The following is a 21,953-nucleotide window of genomic DNA, read 5'->3' as shown; positions in this document are numbered from 1 at the left end:
CCATATATATATATATATATATATATATATATGACGTGAGGGTATGTGCAATTTTTGGAGTGATACAAATGTTACAAACATGGTTTTTAAAAACGTGGTTGTATTATATTACTATACAACCGTTGCATGAAATCATTCACTATATATATATATAGGAAAAATCTCCTGTAAGCCTATAGGCTCATGGAACATTGTAAGCCCAACGGCCCGGATTGAATTTGGACCGATCCAATGATCACAATTGTATTTTGTAATTGAATTTTAATTTTTTTCTACAAATTCAAATTATTTGAAATTTAGAGCGTCTATTCTTCAAGAAAAGTAGAATCTAATAAAAGTATCAAAAAATAATATTCATAAATTGAATTGATCAAAATACCCTTGAAATATTCTGGGGTTATTTTGGTCTATTTATTTATGTGAATTATTTTTTAAATTTTTTTTATTAGGTGAGCCTTGATGAGAAGAGTTTATACTCCAAATTTCATACTATTTAGATTTATATAAAAATATTAAAATTATATTACCGATATACAATCTTGACCGTCAGATCTGCCCAGATTCAATCTGGGCCATTAGGCTTATACTATTCCATAAGCTAGTGGGATCACCCCAGCATTTTCTATATATATATGGGAAATTATGGAGAAAAGATAAGATTAACCTACTAGCTCATATGAACATATGAGCCCAACGGCTCAGATTGAATCTATGCCGATCAGATGATCACAAATGTCCGATAGTGTTTGAATTTTAGTTTTTTTTTACAAATTCAAATCACTTGAAATTTTAAGCTTGTGTTTATAAAAAATACATGAATATTTCAACAATATCAAAAAACTATTTTGCATGAAATAAATTTGCCAAAATACCCCTGAAACGATTTAGTGGGTATTTTGGTCATAGTTTTTCTAGCTAATATTTTTTTTTATATTTTTATTAGGTTCATCTTGAAGAGAAAAACACACGTCTAAAATTTCAAGTAATTTGAATTAGTAGAAAAAAAAAATTAAAATTCAAAAACTATCTGACATCCGTGATCGTCAAATCGGCCCAGATTCAATCTGGGACGTTGGGCTCATATGTTCATATGAGCTAGTGGGCTAATCCCATCTTTTTCCATATATATATATATATATATTGTCACACCCCAAGAATTTACAATACTGTTATTCTTGAGATGTGACAGTCAAAACATATATACATCTCTTAATAGGACAAATTTACAGTGGTGAATTCTTACAAAATAACAAAAGAAAGCTTAGGCACAACTACAATATCTTCCAAAGTTGATCCTGACAAGCACTCAAAATGAAACCGCAGTTATCCTGAAAAATGTTTACCATAGTTTGATGAGTTTGGCTACTCAGTAAGTGATCATCATAATTCTAAAAATAATCATCGACGAAAGATATAAACAAACTTTCAAAATGGAGGTCAATTAAAAACAATGCGAGCACAAGCATTTATAGATAACAATTTCACTTTTAGAAATGCACAATTAAACATAATCCAAATGATTGAAATGTATATAACATTTTAACGGCAGTGCATAATTCAAAAAATTCCACAAAATTATTCTACTGGCGTCCCAAGTAGGTCACCTATATACCCCATCAGCGTCCTGATGGGTCCACTTAATCCCTATCGACGTCCCAGATAGGTCCACTTAATCCCTGCAGGTCCACTTATACCTCACCGACGTATCGGATGAGTCAACTTAATCCCTATCGGCATCCCGGATAGGTCCACTTAAACCTCACCGGCGAACTGGATGAGTCCACTTGCATACTTAAAGTATTTCTAAATCTCTTTAAACATTCGAAAGCAGCAATATCATGTACTCAACATACCACTGAAATCATTAATATGAATTTTACTGAAACCATTAATAACAGTCACTTTCAATAACATTTCAAAAATAACCAATCAAATATTTTGGGTTCAAATTTAGAAAGGTAGCAGTTCGTAAAGACATTCTAGCATAATTGCCAATTTCATATGTATAGAAAAACTCTTATATAATTTCAAGAATACAGAATTATCACAATTTATGAGATGTCAATTCGCAATTAAACATTTCACAACAATGCTATAATCAATTACAAAAATATCAATTTTCAGATAATAAGGCAGTCATTGCACATGAAATTTACAATGTCTAAATATTCAAAAACAATAGAAAGAAATCTCACAATTTTACTAACAGCAGAAATATCACATTTATTTCTAATAATTTTATTTCTAAAATTTTCTAACAAAATAAATAAATAAATTTATTTCTAAGAATTTTCAGCATTTAAAATTTCTAATATATAATTTTATTAAAAATATTATTTTTCAAAATAATGAGGTCACTTGCGCATAAAATTTATTAGCCCTAAAATTCTTGATAATAAGCAGAAATAATTATTTCATTTCATTTTTAGAAAGAACGGATTATTTTTCAAGATAATGAAGTCACTTACATACAAAGCTTATAAAATAAAGATACTGGACGGAAATATCACTATTTATTACAAACTGACTATTTTTGAGAAAAATGCGATCACTTACATATAATATTTGAGAAGGAACTTTGATAAAATTCGACTAGAGAGAGAAGGCGGTGAGAGCACCATGGATAAGATCCTGAGAGGAAGCAAAGCTTTGGATTCGAAAGAGTGGCATGGGTTGTAGCACATGAGGTTTTCAACTGTTTATCGCATATGAGAGATAGTTAGGCTGTCTCAAGAAATCTTGAACAGATAGAGGTGGCCGGTGACGTACGAGGTTTTTAATGGAAAACCTGAACATTTTAGCCATGGCAAGGGATAATGGGTAGGTAGAAGGAACAATTGTAGAGAGAGAACATACTGATGGAAAAAAGAGGTTAAAGAAAGAGAGAGAATACAGTACCAAAGAAAGACTTTCAATGAAACTCCTTAGATAAAAAGAAAACTTCTCTATAAAGCATCCATGGGTTAACACGCATGATGCAAAACGTGTTACATCATTTAAAATATATCAATAGAGGATTAATTGAAACATATGGTAATGCTTCTGCAATTTGACAATTAATGCAACATCTTATGGAGGCACGTCAGCCCTATCATGCCCAATACACTTCCAAGAAGAAATGTTTAGAAGCTTTACATTCAATTATGGTAAAAGAGCTGATGGACCAAAGGTGCACCTTAAAGAAATGGACTAGCGTCAAAATTTTTGAAAAAACAGTAGCTTAGAATTATTAATCAAATATCCAAGAAGCGTGGGTCCATATTTAAATTGAGGGGTAATTTTACATAAGAGAAAAGATGGTCCTTATGGTGCATTTCGTCACCATGAATTATTGTTCTAAATATTTCATTATGGATTTTAGTTTATTTTATTTATTTATTTATTTTTATTGTATTTATTCTATTAACACTATTATTATTATTATTATTCATTTTTTTTTTAAATTTAGGGTCATCACACACACACACACACACACACACACACACACACACACACACATATATATATATATATATATATATATATATATATATATATATATATATATATATATATATATATATATATATATATATAGGGTGCAGTTTCTATAAGGTCGCAACCTTAAACAATCCAATTAAGGCACACCTCCAAATTTTATTATAACATATAATTTTTTTGTAAAAAATTCTTATGATTATGTTAAAACCTATTTTCATATCTAATTAGAAAATTTTAAACTCCAAAAATGGTTAAAATCAAGTAGATCTATAAACATATGAAAATCTTAAAAATGGACGGTTTAGATAATGTGTTGCAAATTGCATTTTTTTTTTTTTGTTTAATATTCATACATCTCGATATCGAGATGATCAATTAGAGGGTTTTTCAACATCAAAATCACCTTTCCGATAGATTTTTGAGGTGCGTCCGTGATTCTATAGTTTAAGGTTGCAACCTTATATAAACTTTTCCCATATTATATATATATATATATATATATATATATATATATATATATATATATATATGGAAAAAGATCATGTATGCCCAGGTGCATACTGCTACAATAAGCGCCCATAGCCCAGATTGAATTTAAGCAGATCTGACGATTACGAATGTTCGATAGTGCTTAAATTTTAATGTTTTTTCTACAAATCCAAATCACTTCAAATTTTAGACGTGCGTTCTTAAAAAATAGACGAATCTAAGAAAAAAAAAAAAAAAAAAAAAAAAAAAAAAAATATATATATATATATATATATATATATATAAATTACATGAAATAAATTGATCAAAATATCTTCTAAAAGTTTTGGGGGGTATTTTGGTTATTGTTTTTCACGAATTTTTTTTTTTTATATTTCTATTAGGTACACCTTGATGAGAAAAATACATGCTTAAAATTTCAAGTGATTTGCATTTATAGAAAAAAATTAAAATTCAAACACTATCGGACATCCATGAGCATCGGAATGACCCATATTCAATCTGGGCCATTCGCGCATGGGTGTACAACAGTGACTCCATATATATATATATATATATATATATATATATATATATATATATATATATGGGCAAGCTTTCTATGCTTCATCTACAACATAAAACTTATATACTTCCCCTTATCCAACCGTCCATTCTGAATGGAAGGCTAAGATTGCCCCAATTATAATGTCACGTCTCTACACTATTTTATTTTTAATTTTTTTTTTTTTATAAACTATTTTGATACCAAATTTTGTATATTCATTCCTCTATTAAACTTGCACTAGAGAAAAATATATAAAAAATATTTTTAATAAAATAAAATGATCAAAATACCCCTAAAAGTTTCAAGGGGTATTTTGATCATTATATTTTATTAAAAAATTGTTTTTAATATTTTTTATAGGTGCGCCCCAATGAGAAGATGGCACATACAAAATTTAATATTCATACAATTTGTATAAAAAAAATAAAAAATAAAATACTTTGAGACGTCAAATTTAATATCAAATGGTAAGTGGCTCTCTTGATCAAAATCGGACGGCTAGATGGTGGGGGGAGGATAGAAGGAAGTATAGAAACATTTCCCTATATATATATATATATATATATATATATAAAAGATACTACAAAACGCTTATAGGCGAAAATGAACAGTGATTTCGCTTACCCTCATCACCGTCCAAAGTTCATTGCACGGTCACGCTTGTCCGATAGTTTTTATTTTTCATTATTTTTTCTACAAATTGGAATGATATGAAATTTAGAGTGTATGTTCATAAAAAACATGTTAATCTACGAAAAAAATAAAAAAATATTTTACATAAAATAAATTGATCAAAATACCTCTGAAATTTTTTAGAGATATTTTGGTCAAATGTTTTTTCACAAATTGTTATTTTTATATTTTTATTAGATATGCCTCACTAAGATGTACACATGTTCCAAATTTCAAATCATTCTGATTTGTAGAAAAAAAATAAAAAACAAAATACTACTGGATAATCGTGATCGTGCGATGAACTTTTGACGGTGATGAGCGTAAGCAAAATCACTACTCATTTTCACCTATAGGCGTTGGGTAGAATTTATATATATAAGTAATGATCCTATGAGACCGTCCCACACCCATGTGTGTAGGATCCCAAAGGATCATCATTAAATTTGGTACAGATCTCTTGAAAAGTTATCACTTGGATATGGGAAAAGATGGGATCAACCTATTAGCTCATATGAACATATGAGCCCAACGTCCCTGATTGAATCTGAGCCGATTTGACGATCACGAATGTCCAGTAGTGCTTGAGTTTTATTTATTTTTCTACAAATCTAAATCACTTGAAATTTTAGGTGTGTGTTCTTATCATTAAGGCACACGTAATAAAAATATAAAAAACATTATTAGTAAGAAAAAGTGACCAAAATACCCTCTAAAACTTTTCAGGGGTATTTTGATCAATTTATTTTATGCAAAATATTTTTTTGATATTTTTTAAAGATTCATCTATTTTTTATGAACATACGACTAAAATTTCAAGTGATTTGGATTTGTATAAGAATAAATAAAATTCAAGTAGTATTGGACTTCCGTGATCGTCAGATCAGCCCAGATTCAATCTGGGACGTTGGGCTCATGTGTTCATATGACCTAGTTGGCTAATGCCATCTTTTCCCACATATGGGCTAGTGGGCTAATCCCATATTTTCCCATATAATATGGGATTAGCCCACTAGCTCATATGAACATATGAGCCCAACGGTCCAGATTGAATCTAGACCGATCTGACGATCACGAATGTCTGGTAGTACTTAAAATTTTATTTATTTTTCTACAAATCTAAATCACTTAAAATTTTAGGTGTGTGTTCTTCTAATCAAGGCGTACCTAATAAAATATAAAAAAAATTATTAGAGAGAAAACATATGACTAAATACCTCTTGAAACATTTCAGAGGTATTTTGATAAATTTATTTAATGCAAAATATTTTTTTGATATTTTTCGAAGATTCATCTATTTTTTATGAACATACAACTAAAATTTCAAGTGATTGAGATTTGTATAAAAATAAATAAATTTTATGTTTTACTGGACATCCGTGATCATCAGATCGGCCCAGATTCAATATGGGAAGTTGGGCTCATATGTTCATATGACCTAGTGGGCTAATCCCATTTTTTCCCACATCTGGGCTAGTAGGCTAATCCCATATTTTCTTACATAATATAGGATTAGCTCAATAGCTCATATGAACATATGAGCCCAACGGCCCAGATTGAATCTAGGGCCGATCTGACGATCACGAATGTCCGATAGTACTTGAATTTTATTTATTTGTTTGCAAATCTAAATCACTTAAAATTTTAGGTGTGTGTTTTTCTCATCAAGGCGCACCTAATAAAAATATAAAAAAATTATTAGCGAGAAATAAATGACCAAAATACCCCCTAAAACATTTTAAAGGTATTTTGGTCAATTTATTTCATGCAAAATATTTTTTTGATATTTTTCGAAGATTCATCTATTTTATGAACACACCTAAAATTTAAAGTGATTTAGATTAGTAGAAAAAAAAAAAACTAAAATTCAAATGCTATCAGACATCCGTGATCGTCAGATCGACCCAGATTCAATCTGGGACGTTGGGCTCATATGAGTTAGTGGGCTAATCCTATTTTTTTCCTATATATATATATATATATATATATATATATATATGGACTAGATGATGTCAGCCCACGGGCTGACTGCTACAGTGTCAGCTAATGGCCCAGATTGATTCTGGGTCGATCTGATGGTCACGACCTTATTTCGTATTTGAATTTTAATTTTTTTATAAAAGTTCACATCACTTGAAAATTTAGGTGTACATTCTACTCATTAAGGAGCACCTAATAAAAATATAAAAAAATAATTCGTAAAATATAAATTGACTAAAATACCTCCAAAACATTTTAAGAGTAATTTGATCAATTTATATTTTTGAATTATTTTTTAAATATATTTATTAGATTTTAATATATTATTATAAATAGAAGCTCAAAATTTCAAGTGATATGGATTTGTGTAAAAAAAAAAAAAAATACAAAATGAGGTCGTGACCATTGGATTGGAGGCATATTCAATCTGGACCATCGGCTGATACTGTAGTTGTTAGCCCATGGGTTGACAAGATCTTTCCCATATACATATAGTGCTATTAGAAAAATCCCACACACACAAAACCCACAACCCCCCTCCTACACACACGTAGCATGCGTGCAAGCGTGTACATGCATATCTAGATATGTTGAGGTGGATTACTTAGGATTCGAATCATTTATGGTTTGTTGATACATGTTCGAGGCCGAAAAGTTGTCCTTTTAGCAGCAACAAGAATAATTAAATATTAAGAAGTCAACACATGTGTCTAGACCAATGGTTTAAAAATCGGATCGGTGACCCAGATCGGGCTTTCCAAAAACCAATCCGGATCGGCGAATCGGCGATCCGGATCGGAATCGGGTGAATCGGTCAGAATAAAGCTTCAAAAAAATCCGAAAAAATTATTAAAATTCATTATAAATATTTTTTTTTAGGAATTCAATAAAAAATGAGGGTACTCCATTAAGAATTTTCATGTTTTTGAATGAATATGCGAATATTGATATGTTCTTCCCCTGCATGAACCGCTATTCAACATTTAATTTACATCACACAAAAGGATAAACATAGAATTATCATGGAATAAGTATATCAACATACATGGACTACAATAAAGCATAAAATTAGTAACATACGATCTAAAAATAAAATGATAGACGACGTTGTTGTTCTTCTTGGTCACGCTGGTGCCATTGATTGAATTCGTTTGACAATTCATTGATTCGATCTAAAAATGAATCATCGATATTAGCGGGCGTCTGACTATTTTCAAATCCTTGAGTGTTAATGTTTTGTTGTGTTCCCAATCCAAAATCCCCGAAGCTTGTCCATCCTTCATGCTCACCTGCACTGTCGTGCTCATCCCTACACTGTTGTTGTTGGGACTCGATATGTGAATAATATGGCTGGGATAGGGTGGCCTCAAAATCATCATCTCTCTCATTTTCTCTTAGACCCCCTTCCCACTCTCCCTCATTAGGTGCAATATCACCGACATATTGTGGATACATTGGCTGGCTGCTTCCTCTTTCATGCCGCTCATCACTTTCTTCAATATCTTCATCACCGATAGCCTCAAGGAACGCTCTCTTGTGCAACACTGACTCCTCCTCTTCTACTACCCATCGGTCTGCTGTGTCTGTGATAAATATTGTGTCTAAGTCTATCGGCCCATAGTCTTCAAGCTTCCTTCTTATTTATCGCTCTCTAAGGTTTAAATTATAATGAACGTATAATAGTTTATGAAGCTTCTCAGAAGCGAGTCGATTCCTCCTAGTAGTGTGCAACCATTGGAACGTACTCCAGTTGCGCTCACAGCCAGTAGCAGAACATGTCTGGGAGAGCACCTTGATTGCTATCCTTTTTAGGTGAGGTGCATCAGTACCATATATCTCCCACCATTCATCTGGATTAAAATGTAAAAAGTATTGTAAGGGCAAGAACAATTCATAAGATTAAATGTATGAATAAACAAAATATTAGCGAGAGGATAACCTGGATCCATCATAGTTCGAGAATTTCTGGCAAGTCTAGTTCCGAAGGATCCTATAGCATCCCTATACATAGCAAACTAAAACAAATATATTACGTTTTAGTGCATTATTCCTCACAAATATAACAACTCAATGAAGTTCTTACCCAAACATTAAATAATACCTCTTGTATTGCTGCTACTTGGTTTCGATGGCTTCTCTCCAACCTTGCAATAATGTATCTGACCCCTTCCATAATCTTGTGGGGTTGTTCAGGTGTCAAATAGAAAAATTTTGGGTTGAAGTAGTAACCTAAAAAATATATAGGTAGAAAAATGTCATTTACAATTTCATAAAAAAATGATTTAAACTGAAACATTGTAATGATATAAATATATATTTACCAGCATAATGAATTGGACGTCCGAATTTGGTGTTCCACCTCTTTTCTATAATCTCGATCACTTTGCTAGCAAAATTACACTTCTCCCCAATAGCTGATTTCGCCCTCTCAATACCTTCATAAAGGATACCCATGGTAGCTTTCTTATCAGCATCCACCATTCTTAACACCGTGACCAAAGGGGCAGTGGCCTCTACAACATTGGAACATCGAGACAAGAACAGCCTATTTGAGATTATGTTGTCCACTTTTATACCGGTACTGGACTTCGAGAGGCGGTCATTTAACCACTCTTCACAAGTAAACAATCTCTTTAATGCACCTTCAGATTGTCGAATGGAGTCCACAGCTAAGTAATCGGTCGCAAAGCGGGTTATGGCAGGCCTGATTATCTCTTTTTTCTTAGAGTGTTCTCTAAACAGAAATAATATTTTTGAGTGATTGTATATAAATCTCGACACCAACCTTGCTTCATCTAGAGTCTCCTTCACAATTTTGATCTCATCGATTTCCTCTAACATAAGATCGATGCTGTGTGCAGCACACGGGGTCCATACTAGATGCTTCCTCTTATCCACCAACTTGCTGCCCGCAGAAACACATGCACGCGCATTGTCCGTAATAAACTGGACTACATGCTTATCCTCCACCTCCTCCACTATCTGATCATATAGTCGTACGTAGAAGTTTGCATCCTTCTTCGTCCCTGATACGTCTTTGCTAGACAAAAAAGCTGTACCTTTTGGGGAATAGGCCAAGAAGTTTAAAAACTCCTTTTTGCTAACTTTATTCAACCAACCATCACTCATGAGAGTAATTCCTGTCCTTGGCCAACTCTGTTTATATTCTTCAATCCACTTTTTAACTTCCTCTAATATTGGCCCACTGAGCTCATATGCCGTCGGGGGTTTTACCCCGGGCCCGGCTCTCTGGATTGCACTAACCATAGGTGGAAAATATGGGCTATTGGCTGCATCAAAGGGAATCTCTTTATCGTAGAACCATTTACCAACATATCTCCCTAACATGTTTCTTGTACCCTTAACCATGCCTTTTAGGGTCATCTGTTGTGACTTAGGCTTTGAGAGAAATGGGTCTTTACGACCATGACCTGCAATACTGGCACTCTTAGGTAACTTAGAAACAATTTCTTCAACAACTGATTCTTCTTGATACATATTGCCACCAACCCCTCCATACATATTTGAGCTGGGCCCACCATACATGCTCGAGCTGGACCCGCCATGCATATCTGAACTAGGCCCACCATGCATATCGGAGCTAGGCCCACCATGCATGTCTGAGCTAGACCCACTAGACATTCTAAACCCACATTCCCTCTGATATTGTTCATGTAAACTCAATCTTGTGGCCATGTCCAGCTCCGTATTATATTGCTCTTCTAGGTCATAATTATATTGCTCTTCTGTATCATTCCTGCTTGATGGTGTATATAAACTAGCTATCTCCTCATTCATCCTATGTTTGGCAATTTTTTTGCCTTTGCTAGCATTAAGAATTGCCACCATCTGTTTTTTTACATTACTAGGGACACTAGTGCATGCATAAACTTCTCCTTTAACCCCTGCCAAGTGTTGCTTGAACCTATGTACCCCACTACTTATCACTCTTTGACAGTAATTGCAAATAATTTTGTATTTCTTGTTGGGATCAAGTCTGACCCCATGTTGCCATGCAGGGTCTTCTGTAGATCTTGACATGATTCAACTGTTTTAAGATGTAAAAAGTTTAAATTAACCTGACAGTTCAAAAAGAAAAATAATCACCATATGTAGTGATAATATGTTGCGGTAGTTCATGTAGTCATATTCGTTGTTATTTGTTATTGCAAAATACCTTTTTTGACAATAATATTTTCGTACATATCAATTACAAACATTTAGAATAATACAAAATGCAAGCTCCAAACATGGCTACAACTCAATTATCAAGAACATACATTTTTTGCATTAAAAAATTAATAATAAAAACAATTCTTCAAAGAACCGGCTAACATCAGTCATTCCAACTAAAAAATCCATGAACAACAGATAAAAAAAATACAGTTTTGTATTGAAAATATAATAACATGCATTTTTTTGCATAAATAATCCATCAACATACAATTTTTTCAACAAAAACTTTAACAATAAAAATTTAAAATATGGTTTAATACCTCATGATAATTAAAACCTTGTCACGATTTTCACATCTTTTCGGAAAATCATCAATTTTCAAAAAATTCGATCTTGAAAAAAAAAAAAAAAAAATTACAGCAAACTCAAACAATAAAAATTAAAAATTGGGTTTAAATGTTTAATACATCATGATAATCAAAACTTTATCACAATTTTCACATCTTTTCGAAAAATCATCATTTTTCAAAAAATTCGATCATGGATAAAAAGAAATAAAAAAAAAAAAGTACAGCAAATTTTCAAAAAATTCGATCATGGATTAAAAAAAAAAATTAACAAATTTTCAAAAAGTTCGATCATGGATTAAAAAAAAAAAATCATACATTTTCTAAAAATTCGATCATGGATTACAAAGAATTCGATCATGGATTACATAAAATTCGATCATGGATTACATAAAATTCGATCATGGATTACAAAAAAAAAAAAAAACATAAAAAAACAAAAAATTCGATCGTGGATTACAAGAACAGAAAAAAACAATTCGATCATGGATTACAAAAAATTCAATCATGGGTTACAAAAAAAAAAAAAACACAAAAAATTCGATCATGGATTACAAGTAAAAAAAACAAACATTTCGATCATAGATTACAAAATAGTCGATCATGGATTACAGAAAATTCTATCATGGATTACAAAAAATTCGATCATGGATTACATAAAATTCGATCATGGATTACAAAAAAGTCGATCATGGATTACAGAAAATTCTATCATGGATTACAAAAAATTCGTTCATGGATTACATAAAATTCGATCATGCATTACAAAAAAAAAAAACAAAAAAAAACAAAAAATTCGATCGTGGATTACAAAAAAAGAAAAAAACAATTACATCATGGATAACAAAAAATTCAATCATAGATTACAAAAAACTCTATCATGGGTTACATAAAAAACAAAAAATAAAAAATTCGATCATGGATTACAAAAAAAAACAAACATTTCGATCATGGATTACAAAACATTCGATCATGGATTACAAAAAATTCTATCATGGGTTACAAAAATAAAAAATAAAAAATAAAATTCGATCATGGATTACAAGAAAAAAAAACAAACATTTTGATCATGGATTACAAAAAATTCGATCATAGATTACAAAAAATTCTATCATGGGCTACACAAAAAAAAAAAAAAAAAAAAAAAAAAAAAAAAAAAATTTGTTCTTCACAGAGTCGTTTTACATAAGCGATTTTAACTCAAAAATTCACCTCCAAGTGAATAAATTACATCCAATTGACTATATTTTCTGATAAACAACAATATAAGGAATCAAAAACCTAAATTTTTAACACATTATTTCTAATATATCATGAAAACAAAATCAAAAGGCGGAAAAAAAAAAAAAAACAGCGGAATTTGGTTCCGCAGACATCTCACTGTTCATATCAAATTTCTTGCTGTAATTGACCAGATTACGTAAAATTGAAAATTTTGAATCATACTAGACACAATAAAGATTAAAAACCCTAATTATTGAACTCATTTTGTTCAAAATATGCCGTGAAATAAATCAAATGGCGGAAAAAAAAAAAAACCCAAAGTTCTTATCTGTTTTTGTGAACTGAAGCCTTCAATCTCCAAAAAACTCTGTTTTTCTCAACGATTATCACAAATTAGTAACAAAAGCTTTTGATTCACAGCTTTAAGATCAATATGCCTACAAATTTTGAAAGATTCATGCCCTATTTGGCATGAAATTTCAGAAATGGCGGAAACCCAAACCCCGAATTTTTCTTGATCCAAAAACAACCAATTTTTCCACCATTTAATCCTTGAAAAAGCTGAATAAAGCTATTTACAGCCTGCAAAACAGATCACATGCAAAAAAAAACAAAAAAAATGATCAAAAAATGACAAATTTGAAAAAATCAGTGAAGAACACTGTGCAACCCGTGTTCTTCACGGACTCGCCGATTCTGCACAGTGAATCGGCGAGTCACTGTGCGGAATCGTCCGGTTCTCTCTAGAACCGGACGATTCCCGATTTTTGAACCGATCCGGTACCCTTTTCGTGAATTCCGAGTCGAACCGGACGAGTCCGGTTCGACTCGGCGATTTTTAAAACGCTGGTCTAGACTGAACTAATATGAGCTTCGCCTCTCTCTATATATACATCCCCCCCACCCCACACACAAACAGATACACATACAGAGAGAAAAAGAGAGAGAGAGAGTCCCACAACCCCCCTGCTACACACACATGTAGCATGCGTGCAAGCGTGTACACGTATATCTAAATATATTAAGGTAGATTACCTAGGATTTGAATCATTATTGGTATGTTGATACATGGCTGAGGTCGAAAGGTTGTCCTTTTAGCAACAACAAAAGTAATTAAATATTTAAAAGTCAACATGATGTGCCATGCGTCTAGACTGAACTAATATTAGCTCTGCCTCTCTCTATATATACATCCCCTCTCCACCCACACAGACATACACACATACAAAGAGAGAGAGATAGAGAGCTTTGCCCCTCTTGTGAGGTTTGGTGAGATAGCTTTGCCTCTCTAGTTGAGGCTCATTCTCTTACAGCAGAGAAGTTCTTTTCTCATTCATTTTACATTTGTTAGCTAGTTTGAGTTTTTTTTTCGTTTTCTGTTTTTCACATGCATAACCTCTTGATCATAGTACTTGTCCCTTTTATTTCTTGTTTCCTTTTTGTTTTATTTATATGTACACTTATACTCCCACTTTAACACTATATTCTTTTGTTTTTATGTCTTATACAGATAGGCTCTCTTATTAGCACTCTCAATTTTATAGTTATATTTATTTGTCTTTCTTTTGCTGGGAGAAAGCAACATTTCTTCCTTTTCTTGATGAACAGACGGGTAACGATGCTCTTTGAGCAAAGGACTTGCCATAAGAGAACCAACTTTGTGTCGTTTTTTTTATTTTGATTTTTAACAAGTTTGTTTAGTTGGCTTTAATGTTCATTGCAATAAGCTAATGTTATAAAACCTGACTATTTCCAATTCAGATCGTCGATGTGGATGGGAATCAGTCTAAACCGAACCGGTTTTGGGGTAGTGTGGCTCCCAAACCAGTTCCCCACTAAAATCCCCTTTTATATTTATTATTTTTAACATTTTTAAATTTATCTAATAATTTTAGGTCCTCCAAATCCCCTATTTTAATTTTATTGTGTTTTTTTTTTTTTTAATATTTTCTAGATCACTGCTTGAAACTGATCCAAATCGTTGATCTAGCTATCTAACAATCCACCCCACCGATCTGGGTTTTGAAACACTGCTACAAACTTTCAATTCTTGATACAATGTTTTGCCCGTGATCATCAAGCAAAACTCGTCAAAAGCTATGACTAGTTTGGAAGTAAATTTTTTTTTTTTTTTGATATTTTTGGGAGATCTTCCTATTCATTAGCTTTGCTTATTTCTTGATGATTTTGTTTTCTTTTTTCAGATCTTTTTGTTTATCTTTTAAGTTTTTTTGTTTACTAGTGTGTATACTATGCTCTCATGTGAGCATATTGCACATCTACTCCCTCAATCAAGAGACATATATTTGGAGGATTTTTTTCTTTTTTTCATTCTCAATATTTCGGTACCATCTAAGAATCACTATATGATTATTTTAAAAGAAAAGATTTGACTTTTGAGTTTTCTAAGATCTCATCCTCCAAAAATTGGACAGACACGGGTCAACATTGAGAGATTTTTCTCAAGTGCGCATGGAAAGTGTAATCTGGGAAATATTTTGATTAATGTTAGTCTATGATTTGAGGTGGTTAAATCCAAAAAATTTGAGGTCCTAAACTTGTTCTCAGATTCTATTTTGCCAAAGGGAGTAAATCTGCAGTATAGTCCTGATGGAGCATACGATATTTTGGCTTTTTCCATTTCAGCCGCTTAGTTTAAGACTACCTGCAACTCCAACCATCACCAACAATTGTGAGGATGAACGGTAATAAAGCCATATGTGGATCTCTCTCTCCTCAACTGTCCTCTGTTTACTCACCCAAAAAACACTATCATCCGTTTAATTACCCAAAAAACTAGTCCTCTGTTTTAGTAGAGAGTGAGTTGATGAGAGAGAAAAGGTTAATTTTAGTGCATGAAATCACATAAAGAGTAAGCAAATTGGAGAGAGAGAGAGAGAGAGAGAGAGAGAGAGAGAGAGAGAGAGACTTTTAGAAGGTTGAATTCAGAGAAAAATGACATCCTTTTCTCATAGAGAAGTAAGCAAAGCATCACTGATTGTCTTTTCAATTCCCTTTTCTCATTCTTAGCAGTAATGTTTTCCTTTCTTTCTCTCTCTAAACTCTCCTTTTGCTCACTCTAAGCAGCAATTCATTTCACAGGAAGGAGTACAGTGATAAGAGGTAGATTTTCCACCCCTTTTTCTAACAGTAAGTGTTGTCTTTCTCTCTCTACATTGCCTTTGCTCCAAGGGCTCAGTAGCAAATTTTCTTTGTCATAAAAAAGTAAATCCCTTTTCAGTCAAATATTCACAATTAATTCCTCATTAAAGTTTAATTAAGAAAAATGCATTTGCTAAATATAACACTAATAAGTTTAATATAAATTAGAGTTTATCAAGGATAAAAATTACCATTTTTATAACATCAGTAAATAACATGAAACAAGTCACTAGATTAGTTTAACGTTAATTAAAGCGTATCAACAAGAATTTAAAAAGGTATCAATTGGTTCATTCAATGTTGATTAAATTCATGAATGTAACCTTTTAAAAAATCGAAATACATGAATGAACTTCATTCAAACTTTTAAAAATAGGATTTTCTAATATTGGTTGATCTTCATATAAATTTATAATAAATCCTATTTATTAGTGCTATAAAAGTGCTACTTTTTTAACCTTATTGATTAGCTCCAAGTCATATTCAACGTATTTGTGTTATATTTCATCTTGAATGAATTTATGTATATATAGATTTTCTTGCAAGGTTACATTCATGAATTCGTTCGAGGTTAAATATAACACTAATAATTTCAATATCAACTAGAGCTTATCAATAGGGTCAAAAAAAACAACATTTTTATAATGCTACTGGATAGGATTTATTACAAATTTATAACAGAATTGACCAATATTAGGAATTTGGAGTTTTAAAAGTTCAAGAAAAAGCTCATTCATGTATTTAGACTTTTTGAAATGTTTCATTCATCAATTTAATCAATATTCAATGAACCGATGGATACATTTTTGGATTCTTGTTGATATGTTCTAATTAATGTTAAATTATTATAGTGATTTTGTTTAGCCCATTCATTTTCCTTGGTTAAATTTTGAATTCATAGTATAATTTGTATTAATTGGTGACACATTCTAGGTTGTCACTTTGATTTAATTAGTTATGGTGTGCGTTGTTTTGTTATTTAGTTTTGATGAGAGAGAAAGAGGGATTTGGAGTGAGATAGAGAGTATAATTTTATACTAAAAGAAAGATTAGAGAGTGCCACTTTTGTTACTTCTGTGATTACTCACTACATTGAAAAACCTCTGGTTAGATTGAGAAACAGGGTGCCTTTAGGGAGAGAAAGAGAGTATTGTAACATTTAGAGTGAAAAGTTATGGAGACTTTAGAGAGAGACTTCTGCTTCTCCTAGTGATTTGGTCTTAGTTTGAGCTCTACAGTTCTTGCGTTACGAAAAGTGTTTGATTGTTTTTGCACTTAGATTGGCTTCTAAAATCACTTGCACTATGCAATTCTAGGAATGTTTCTCTCTAGACTTAAGAAAGAGTGGAAAATTCTAGGAAGAGAAAGGATTGCTACTTCCTACTCTGTTCATTGGTTTATTAGAAAAGCCTTGTCATTCCTCCCTGAATTTCACCTTTAGAACTTTTCTTTCTTTTAAGCTCAATCCTGAGCTTTCTCTTCTTTCTAGACCTGATAAGGAAGCATAACTTAAACAAATCTTTACTCAGTTTCTCCTCTTTAAAACCTGCAAAAAAAGAGAGAAGATGCTTCCTCCTTTTGCTTACGCTTATATAACTTATTGTAGTGCCAATAGTACCGACATATGTGGATAACAACATTGGTTCAAATACCTCTAGAGTTAAGTTACCATGTTTATGGCCCATGAGCACAGAAGTGGAACCCCTAGCAACACTCAAGGACAGTGTGTTATACAAGCTAGGGAATGTGGCCATTCCTCGTCAAGTAATGACCTGGCTGATGCTCTAATGGATGACAGTTCGAGGATTGGATACTTGATTTTAAAAACCTCCAAATGGTTATGCCCCTTGCCCGAGGCGCATTGGGGTAGATACAAAGAGCTACTTACAATAGTGAGAAAGTGGCTGTAAAGATAATTAAGGGGCTTGATGATGAACTTAAAACGAACCAATCGATGGAGAATCAATTCGCTCATGAGGTAACAATGCAAGCCACATTGAGGCACCCCAACATTGTGAGGCTTATTGGAGCATGTAGGAAACCTTTGGTTTGGTGACTCGTTATTGAGTATGCAAAGGTGGGTCACTTAGGGGGTTTCTGAGGAAGAGGCAGAATAGGGTCCTGCCACTAAAGGTGGTGGTACGTCAAGCCCTTGATATCGCTAGGGGAATGGCTTATTTCCATAGTATGGGATCATTCATAGGGACTTGAAGTCGGATAATCTCCTCATTGTAACTGATAAGACGATAAAGATCATGGATTTTGGGGTAGTGAGGAACGACGTACAGACAGGGAATGACCCTTGAGACAAGAACTTATCAGTGGATAGCACATTTTTTTATTTCATTAACTATACTTAATTTTTTTTAGTTTTAGTTGCATTGAAAATTAATGGTGGGTTGTTCAATTTAGTTTATGACATGTTTCTACTTATATTTCTTTTATCCGGTAAACAACTCTGTCATGTTTGTTTTTTTTCGTAGCACATTGAGAGACTTGATAAGTTAGTATAAAATCCTCTTTTTGCATGAAAAAGTAATCTAGATACAGAAAAGAAGAATTCACAAAGTTCTAGTAAAATAGCATAGCAGTGGAACTTTCCAAAAAATGCCAAGAAATCAATTTAGAGAATTTAATTGTAAGCTATTGGAGATGAAAATGTGACGATAAAACATTCTAAAAAATCCACACTTTAAATGTGCTACTAAAACAACATGACAGAGTTGTTTACAGGACAAAAAAATAATAAGTAGAAACATGTCATAAACTTAAATAACTCACCATTAATTTTCAATGCAACTAAAACTAAAAAAATTATAGTATAGTTAATGAAATAAAAAAATGGCAAACAGAGCAACCACTCACAGTGCTATCCACCGATAAGTTCTTATCTCAAGGGTTATCCCTTTCGTCTGTACCTCGATCCTCACTACCCAAAATCCACAATCTTTATCACTTTATCGGTTACAATGAGGAGATTATCCAACTTCAAGTCGCTATGAATGAATCCCACACTATGGAAATAAGCCATTCTCCGGGTGATATCGAGTGTTTGACGTACTACCACTTTTAGTGGCAGCGCCCTATTGTACCTCCTTCTTAGAAACCCCCTAAGTGACCCACCTTTTGCATACTCAGTAACGAGGCACCAAACCAAATGTTTCCTACATGCCCCAATAAGCCTCACAATGTTGGGGAACCTCAAGGTGGCTAGCGTTGTTACCTCATGAGCGAATTGATTCTCCATCAATTGTTTCTTTTTTGGGTCATCATTAGGCTTTTCAATTATCTTTACGGCCACTTTCTCACCATTGTAAGTAGCTCTATGTATGCGCCCGAATGCGCCTCGGGCAAATGGCGTACCCATGTGAAGGCTTTTTAAATCAAGTGTCCAGTCCTCGAAGTGTCTTAGGTCCTCCGCAAGACAACTTAGCCTACACTATGGATGTACACAATCTACCTCATTACAGTGGTGCCTCCTTATTATGTCACTCATCATAGAAGCCTCCTTATACAACTCATAATATGGCCGTCGAGCATAAGCCATTGCTTGTGCTGAGCTTCCTTTGATCAATATCCACTCCTCATAGTGATTTATCCCCTCTGTTCGGTTCATATGGTCCATAAGGGCATGGTAGGGGATTTTTCGAGAAAATTCCTTGGATTTCTAGCTTGTAGGACATTATTTCTCATAGGCTAGCCATTAATTCCTGCTACTGTATCTGGGTGCATTGCTACAGCGATATGGGACTTGTGACAAGATCTCTCTCCCAGGAAGATCACTAATGGAAGTTTTTGGTAATAAACTATAGGAATGTCTTCTACACAATGGAAGCTTCAATCTCTGCTCTATATTTGTTACTTTTTACTTTTTTTGTTTTTGTTTTTTTGTTTAAATGATTGCTTTCAAAGAAATATATTGATTCCTGATCTTGTCACATTTTGTTTTTAATTTTGAGTTTAATTATTTTTCTTGCTTTGAATTTTATCAATGGCCTCACTAGTTTTCTCATTATACAACACTATAATTTTGCAATTGAATCTTTAAATAGTTTGAAATTTTATGAGTACCACATTTATAGTTTTCAATTTTTTCCCTCCTCAAGAATTTATCCTGCCAAGTTTATCCAGACCTTTTACATTTAAAATATGGGCTTAGGTGAAGCCAGATTCCATTTTTAGTGTAGTGGGAGTAGCTCATTATTACCCAAATTCTGCCTTAAGGACCTCTCTCTATCAGAGGATATATTGCATTTTTTGCTAACATTGAATTTGCAGTTTATAGATTGGAATCTTATGTTCACTCTGTTTCAGGTACGCATTACTCTTATTCATATTTATGGTTGGAACAATGGTTTTGGAGTTCAAAATCTTCTTATATGCTTTGCTAAAATGCATGTGTTTGTGTGTATGAGAGAGAGAGAGAGAGAGAGAGAGAGAGAGAGAGAGAGAGAGTACTTTGTGTGCCTGTGGACTGAACGGTGTTTGTGTGTGTGATAATGGTGCAGGGAGATGATCCAGGACAGGCCCTAGGAAATAAGGTGGACATCTACAACTTTGGTATTGTTCTATGGGAGCTGATAACAGGGAAGATCCCCTCCGAGAACATGTCAGCAGTGCAAGCAGCATTCGCTGTGGTAAACCGTGGGGAATGTCCGACAATGCCCCGTAACTGCCTGGCAACCCTTGCGTGCATAATAACCCAGTGTTGGGATGCAAACTCAAATGCCCGCCCCCATTTCTCTGTTGTAGTTCAGATGCTTGAGGAAGCTCAAAATGAGATCTTCAAAATGCAAGGCGAGCTCTCTTTCGATGCGTATCATTCAACCTTAAACCAGTGACTGATATAAACTCTCTCTCAAGCTCCATGGAGCTTGATATCATTGTATTTGAGAGCGCCATTGATGGTTCTGTTGTTGTCTCTTATAGACTCTCTCTCTCTCTCTCTCTCTTTCATCTGCAATGCTTACTATATTACATTGATAAAATTACTGTGTATTCATGCTTCTTTGTGTTTAAATAGTAGGTTTTCTGCATTGATTATAAGAAATTTTTCATTGCTTCCCTTAGTTAATGCATCTCTATCAGAGCATTTTTCTAGACCTTTTTGCATCAGATGGGCCCATTTTATTTCTCTATTTTAAATGTGCTAGTTCACACACACATAGATATTTGCAAAATTTGATTTGTAGACAGTTAAATCCTAAATGTTTGCATGCTTGTCAAAACGATTATATCCACTTCAGCTTTTACGGAGTGAGTCATGATGGAAAACAATGGATGATTCATCTGCACCATCTATCATGCTTACAAATGGCTGATTTCATCGCAAATGTGAGATATTTTGAACTTATCATATTGATATTCTCTTTGTAACGGCATTTTTGGAACTTTCATGCTATTCTAGTGGAAATCTTTGATACTCTTCTTCTTTGAGATTGTATTATTACTTGAACTGAGAAATTTTTCATACCTCTAATCGTATTATTACTTGAACTAAGGAATTTTTCATACCTCTAATCTACAATCTCAATCGTAATATTACTTCAACTGAAGAATTTTTCATACCTCGAATCCCTGTGGACTATGGATGTTAACTGATCCCACTTGCTATATCAAGGGCTTGTCGAACTGCAGCCTTTAGTGGCTGCGCCTTATTGTGCCACTTCATCATGGGCTGTCTAAGTCGACCACCATTTGCATCTTCTACATTGATACAACAACCATAGGCTTCCACATGCTCCAATAAATCTAATCACATTTGGGTTCATAAGGGTGACAAACATTATAAGTTCTTGACCAAAATCATGATTCTCCTCTAATTCCTACTTCTCAGTGTTTTTCCGCCGTCTCTAGTATCTTAATTGCTACCTCCT

At 33.1% G+C, this 21,953-nt stretch overlaps 1 non-coding gene and 2 pseudogenes across 1 annotated transcript; 2 read left to right on the top strand and 1 right to left on the bottom strand.

Annotated features, from left to right (window-relative positions):
- The first annotated feature begins 15,602 nt into the window (after positions 1-15,602).
- LOC18427467 (uncharacterized) lies at positions 15,603-21,065 on the top strand. Its single transcript, XR_016045171.1, has 3 exons — positions 15,603-15,894; positions 16,003-16,065; positions 20,586-21,065. It is a non-coding gene; the product is annotated as an uncharacterized LOC18427467 (transcript).
- On the top strand, positions 16,606-21,065 carry LOC110006696 (serine/threonine-protein kinase STY13 pseudogene; annotated as a pseudogene).
- Positions 18,939-19,702, bottom strand: LOC110006695 (serine/threonine-protein kinase STY13 pseudogene; annotated as a pseudogene).
- Positions 21,066-21,953: the final 888 nt, after the last annotated feature.

Source organism: Amborella trichopoda, chromosome 12 (assembly GCF_054954075.1).
Source record: "Amborella trichopoda isolate Santa Cruz 75 chromosome 12, AtrichopodaSantaCruz75HAP2 v2.0, whole genome shotgun sequence".
NCBI classification, from domain to species: Eukaryota; Viridiplantae; Streptophyta; class Magnoliopsida; order Amborellales; family Amborellaceae; genus Amborella; species Amborella trichopoda.
This window is presented reverse-complemented; position numbering and strand designations above follow the sequence as displayed.